This window comes from Coccinella septempunctata, chromosome 5, assembly GCF_907165205.1.
Source record: "Coccinella septempunctata chromosome 5, icCocSept1.1, whole genome shotgun sequence".
NCBI lineage: Eukaryota > Metazoa > Arthropoda > Insecta > Coleoptera > Coccinellidae > Coccinella > Coccinella septempunctata.
This window is the reverse complement of record NC_058193.1, coordinates 17,970,935-17,978,035: the sequence shown is the minus strand read 5'-3', so window position 1 is coordinate 17,978,035 and position 7,101 is coordinate 17,970,935. Positions and strand designations below refer to the sequence as shown.

Genomic DNA, 7,101 nt, shown 5'->3' with positions numbered 1-7,101 from the left:
AATATGATGGTTAGTTCCTGACTATATTGTGAAGTTACCGTCCCCTGGATTCTCTGCAGCGACTACCACTCGGCCACATGAATTGAAAATTGCGGAATATCAATTGAGTTATATATACCACAACCAGAGTAAACATTCAGTTTCATGGGAACTTTTTTTCCACTATATCGATTTGTGTAATTCTACATTATTATTCATTCATTTTATCGCATAATCCTCAATGGGCAAAAAATGAAAAAGGCTTGAAAATAAACAAACATTGGCCATTCTCATAGAGAACCAAAAGTTGAACATACCACTGTTTTATATTCAACATGAATTATTACGTTTCATTCAACTCCATCCCTAGTTGCAGCTTGGCCCTGAGGCTCAGTATTTGATGACGCGTGGCGGGTCTCCCTATGCGGCGTCCCTTCCCAACATTATTTCATCCCTTGATGTTCCAGAAGACACGTGTCTAATATTTCATCCAAATCAAATAAAATCGTAACAACAAATATAAGTACCTACAGTATGGCTCTCTCTCTGTGAAATGAAAAGTTTTTTTGAGGTTGAATAGATACTTCGTATACAGGGTGTCCCGGAAACCTACGTCAATCCGGCACATGGTGATCGCTCAATTCTTTTCAGAATATCAAAATTTGATTCTAGTAAAAGTGTCTTGGTTTTCGAGATATTGACAGTTTTGTGGAATTCGTCGAAATCGTGATGATTTCGATGAATTCCATTGAATGTTTTCAGTACCACGGCTACAAAATAAAACTAGAACAAGAAATTAAGTCTGCTTTTTAAGAAAACAGTGCGAGTAAATTTTTTTTCTCAGCACACCATAGGAATCGTGGGATAATTTTTGATCATGTTGAATAGGCTGCTTCATCCTTAATATTCGATTAAAAAAAAAACAACAAAACATCAACATCGTGGTAGGTACTGAGAACAATCAATGAGGTGATGATTTCGACAAATGTCACAAAACTGTAAATATCTTGAAAAACAAGGCAGTTTTACTATAACTAAATTTTGATATTCTTGCCAGAAATGAGTATCACTATGTGCCGGATTGACGTCGGTTTCCGGGACACCCTGTATGTTTACAAAACCAGTTGAGTATAATTGTCATATTTTGCCTCTGAGATGAAGGACATCGAATATACCAACTCATGCAGATACAAAGAAAGACTCATACAAAATATTTTCAATCAATGAAGTAATAAAAGATAGAAATTTAAAAAAAAAGAAACTGCGCATTTGTGGAGATTTCTCGCAAAACTCTCACATTTAATTTAGTGAATCCAATTGTTTTTGAGATATGAGTTCATCGATAGCTTTTTCGAGGCCTATTAAAATTTTTATGACTATTCTTGAAGCGCACCTACTGTTTTAAGTAGTACTATGCAGATAAAAATTCCACTGAACGTTCCTCAACTTGCTATCAACACAGTATAGACACCTGGTGTCTATACTGTGCTATCAAGGAATAGAATATTTATGAATTCAGTGTGTAAGCCTGATAATAATTAACAAATTTCCAACCAATTGGCCATAATCCATTTTTTAGTATAATGATAATAAAAGACTTTGTACGTAATTAGATTTTTATTTTTTATATATTATCACTCTACATGTTTCACCTTACTGGGGCATCTTCAGGAGTTCTGTAATTTGGGGATTAGATTTTACAATGAGTTTCAATGATTATATACTTAGATATCGATTGAAATTTATTCTGAGAGGATTCTGCATTTCTTAATAAACTTTTTAGGGTTTTCACTCCCAATCTCTGAAACAAAATCAATTAAAAATTAGTGCAAGAATTTACACAGGAGCAAATCGTTGATTTAATTTTTAATTGATTTCGTTTCAGAGATTGGGAGTGAAAACCCTAAGAAGTTTATTAAGAAATTATATACTTACGTCCAGTTTCATAATCAAATTTAAAGTCACTTTAAGCTAAAAGCTTCCTTTACTGTTATTTTTGGTAGGGTTAAAGAAAGCTTCAAAATCAAAGGGACTTTAAGTTTTATTATGAAACCGACTGCTACTCGTCCAAATTTACAGCTATTGCACATATATTCTCTGGTTATGCTGAACTCAATAAAATTTCCTAGATGTTAATAATCAAGCCAGTGGCGGCTTGTCCTATGAGGCAGGTGAGGCAGTGCCTCACCAAATAAATGCTGGAGATTACACGTATTAATCGAATATTTTATTAATCCATTTCATCATCTTTTCAGTCCAATTTTCGAATTTTCCCATTATATCGTACGGCACTCTGTTTTCAATAATAATCCTGCTCAATCTTACGATTCTTCTATATTCATCCCACTTCCTCTTTGAGAAGTAAGAGGTTTGAGGCATGCCTACGCGCTTCCTTGTCTAGCGCGTGATCTACATCGATGCGACGCGAATATATCCACACGCCTTTGAAAGCGGCTTCTGCTTCTAATGATCATTTTGAGGCATGCTTCGGCTCTCGTACATGTCCTCGGCAAACTGCAATTATTCTGCAGTGTTCGGGAAGCGGGAGATAGCGCTTGGATCTACCAAGAATACGTGAAGTTTAAAAGAATTATCAGGCAAAGAATTATTTTCCTATGTGTAGATATGTATACAGGGTGTTTCCGAAGGTGAGGCCTTCTTTTCAACGGAATAGAAGTGGTTAAAATGAAGCGTTTCACCAAGAATAAAATATCCGAAACTTTCAAAATGAAAAAGTTGAAAAAAATAATTTGAAAATTATTACTCAAATAGATCCTAATACACCTTAGACCGTTTGTTAGGTGAATTATCGCAAAGCAGTGAGAAAAAACTTATCTCCTGATTCGACCATGTGTTTTCGTTTAGGATAATCGCTCGTTCGATATTCACGTGGTAATGAAAATGGAAACTTAGGATTGCCGAATTGTTCTCATTATTTTTTAGTAACTTTAGCCCGTTTGCAACAGCCGAGAATTCTTTAGAGAATTTACTCGAGAATTCATGCGCCGTGAATTCTTTACCGTTACATACGCACTTTCGGTAGAATTCACTGTTCAGTTGCATACAAAGTAATCTCTGCTCTTTTCATAACAAAATTTGGTAAAGAATTTTTCAGAGAATACTCAAAATCTCACCAATAAAATTGGTTTAAATTATTCACGAATTTTTCCACAATGGGCATCACAATCTTTTCGTTCGAACATTCCAACAATCGTCCTGAAAATGAGATGAAATGGGGAAATATCATAGCACTTTTTCAACATAACTACCATAGCACTTTCAAGAAACTGCCTCGATTTTCTAATTTTTTTTTCATCCTGAATTGAACGACATACCAATTTTGATTTTCTCAAAAGTGACCTGATGCATCTAATCCAATGAACTTGGTACTGAACCATTCATTGTCCAGCCATATGTTTATATGTTGTGTTTCGTTTTATCTTCCACAGTCCCGTACATGAAATTTAATGAAATTTCGTCGAACTTCTAGGAGTTGTATCTCAGCCATCTTGGATATTTTATGTAGACAATTTATGGTGAAACGACTGATTTGATGAGTTCCAAAAAAAAAGCCTCACCTTTGAAAACACCCTGTATACAGTAGTGTTCGCTCACAACGGCTCCGTTTTCAGCGAACTTTCGCATATAACGAACCAATTTTTAGAGAATAAAAATAATAGTTAATTCCTGATAGCTATTTACATTTATCCTATATTGCGAACTTTGCTTTTAGCAAACCGTTTTTGGTGATCCCTTGAGGTTCGTGTTTTTTTCTGATATGCCTCACCATCTCGTAGTGTCACTGGCCGCCAATGAATCAAGCTAACTTGATGAGAAAATTCTTTTAAAATCTTTATTCATGGCAACAGGCCTTGGCACGTTCAGGATCGCGACCTTTCGAACACAAAAGTTGGAGAGCCCAAGAAATTCTGGATTTACTCGAGTGTGTCAGATTAATATAAGGGGAGGTTCCTTGAACCCTGTACCTTCAATAAAAATCAGACCTGTGTATAGAGGGAAGTTTTTCCAAGAGAAACCGCGCATTTTTATATATTTTGGAAGTCGAAGTGCGCTCTACTTTTGATAAATTATGGGAATATTAATTTCGATAATTTTTGGTTTCAGCAATTATTCAACTTCACCTGTAATTTGTCATACGTTTTTATCTTGAACGATTTTCCAATGTTTGTTACCCTCTATATCAGATGATGAGCATATAGTCTCCCATGTCTATTTACTAATATTATTTTTTTCACGAAAAGGAATAAATTTTTGTCGCACCTCAGTAAAGACCCATTATATGGATAGAATAACTTAAATATTCGACATAATTGAAGAAATCGCAATCAATTCTGGATTTTCAGGTCCCACTAATTAAAATTGCAATGGAAAAATTTCAGACCCAACCGAGCCTTTGTTGTTTCTCCGATTACACAACGAATGTTGTTTCTCACAAAACGACACAAAACTGAACTTTTCGCTCGAAACTATGCTACACTCCTTACATATTTGTACTTTTAACCCCTTCTCACTATATACTATATATACAACCTACTTGTAACTTACATTTTCGTTTGGCAACAAAAATTCAAACAAATACCTCTTAGCATTCCATTTTTGAACTGCCTGAATTGGTATGCATGTTTAACTCGATACACCTACTGTTATCTATTCTACTGTTGTCTAACCTACTGTTATCTATTCTACTGTTGTCTAACCTACTGTTATCTACACCTACCAATTTTTTTTTCAAACTAAATTTTTCATTTAGAATATGCTGATAATGAATCAGCTAATACTAATAATTTTTAATTTTTTTTTTCAAAGTTAATGTTTCATTTTGTTCATAAAGCGCGGGATGGTGTCACAAATCCTACAAAACGTTTTGTTTTTATAGGTGTCGCCTTCTTCTTGATCTTAATGTACTCGTCTTGTTTAAAAAGTTTGTAATTAAGATCTTGTTTTCTTCTGATAGATGTCATGTTCAGAATCTCCTTCAGAATAAAAGACCTCGTCAAACGTTTCCTTAGATTTCCGTTCGACACATCCGGCTTTTTTTCGCCAACATCGGAATTTGATTTTTGCGTGATTATATCTTTCTGTTCACGATTATCTTGATTAACTTCTCTAATTTCAGCACAAGTTTCGGAGGTTTTCGAATTCTGAGAAAGATTTCCTTGCTTTCGTTCTCCTGCAAGTGACTTCAATAAATTCCGGATTTGAACTGTTCTCCTCAGGTTATTTTGCTTAGACTTCAATTTTTTCAATCCCGTTCTAAAGACCTGTTTTCTGTCCATCTCGTCTTCAAAACTGAAACAAATATGTAAGTATGAAACGATAATTCGATAATATCAAAGTTATAAAATGTAAACCACAACACAATATTTGCAGCACGTAGCACATTCACAACTGAATACTAAATAGTTGTGACATCTACTCCGCCGGTATATATATAGCCTCCACCATCCCTTCCTAGCACTCCCACCACCCTATTGCCCGTTCTGTTGTCTGATTGGCTGTTAGCTTGATCTGATTTAAAACTTCTACGGAAGCAACATATTAATTTGTGTTCAATCCATTTTTTATGATGATACTTAATAATGAACATAAAATATTTTTTGGTACTGTATCCTAGCACTAAAAATACGGAAAATTGGAGTGGAGAAAGTGTTTTATATACTTTTTGAAAGAGATATGCGATTTTGAATAACTATTATCCACAGGAATTTTTCTACAGCGGAATATACAATAGAAATATACTTTCTATTCTTTGGCAAAAACTTTCTCAGGAATTTGGACAATATTTTATTTTTCTCAAATTATATTTAATTTGCAAATAGAATATAATTTTTTGTTGAAGAATTCTATTCATGGATGATGACCAAGCTGATACTATTTATTGTTTCAAACGTTTTCAATGATATAAAACAATGAAATATCAATAATTAAATTAAAAGTTATAAGTTACAGATACACAGAATAAATATCTGCAGAAGAAAGCACTGAAGCTGTATTTATAAAAACCGCCGGAGAAAAAAAATGTAAAATTCATAGAACGTATTATGGAATTGTAGCAGATTGTAGAATTATTCCAATTCTAATATTTCTTACATGTCATCTAACATGTCCTTACATGTCATTTAGAATATATTGCCCTGGTTTGTGTAACGAATCCTGAATAAGGTTTTATTCCCGAAATTGGTGTGTCTTTTTTTTCGAAATCATTTATTTTGAACAGTTTGAGCTCCAAGTTTTCTTTTGGTTTTTTATATTCAACATATTTTTCTGTAACGGTATCACATATTCCAGAATTTATTCTTACAATTATGTCATTTTTGCTAATAGTACCTTTTCTATCTTCTTTTATGTCAGGAAAAATCATGGATTCTTCATATCTAAACAAAGAGTTTTTAGTTTTCGTTCTTCTATAAGCGCCCTCATAAAATTCCTGATTTCAACAATTCTCTTCAAATTCTTCTTTTTACTCCAGGTATTTTTGAATTTTTTCAATCCGGTTCTCAATATCGTTTTCTTATCCATCTTATTGTTCATCACACTAAAAAATATGTTTGGATAAAATGTTTATAGAGACAAGTTCACCGCCGAGAATCGATAATTCAGCAAAATAAGGGTATGCGGCGTAGGGCAAATGGTAATTGAAAGACTTTTTTAGCGAATATCTATATTTCGACACCAATTTGTGTCATCCTCAGGGTCTGAAAAAGTTGTCAGTCAGACAAAATTACGCAAACAACAAACACAATAACAGAAGAACTCACAGCCAATAGTCATGAAAAGTATGCTACAGTCATCAGCAGGACCAAGTAGAATTTCCTAAATATAAAATTCTCTCTATACTTCTTCAATAGTCAAAATGTCAAATGAAACGAATATCATAATTTTCTAGGTTGTGTATGAACTGTGATTTTTGAACTATTATTAATTTCTTGATTAGATGTGAAATGTCACTGATCTACTTCATTCTTTTTCTTAGCTATAAAATAAATACAAAATATACAAACTCTTTCAAAAAAACGATGTAATACAATCTTGAATCTATTATGAACTTCAGAACTACAAAATGCATGAACAACAACGTGTAAAATTAATATTTCAAGGTTA

General features: G+C 33.5%; 1 long non-coding RNA gene across 1 annotated transcript; it reads right to left on the bottom strand.

Annotated features, from left to right (window-relative positions):
• Positions 1-5,854: 5,854 nt before the first annotated feature.
• LOC123313854 lies at positions 5,855-6,809 on the bottom strand. The gene is made up of 2 exons (XR_006537782.1): positions 6,759-6,809; positions 5,855-6,535 (listed from the first exon to the last, which is right to left on the bottom strand). It is a non-coding gene; the product is annotated as an uncharacterized LOC123313854 (long non-coding RNA).
• Positions 6,810-7,101: the final 292 nt, after the last annotated feature.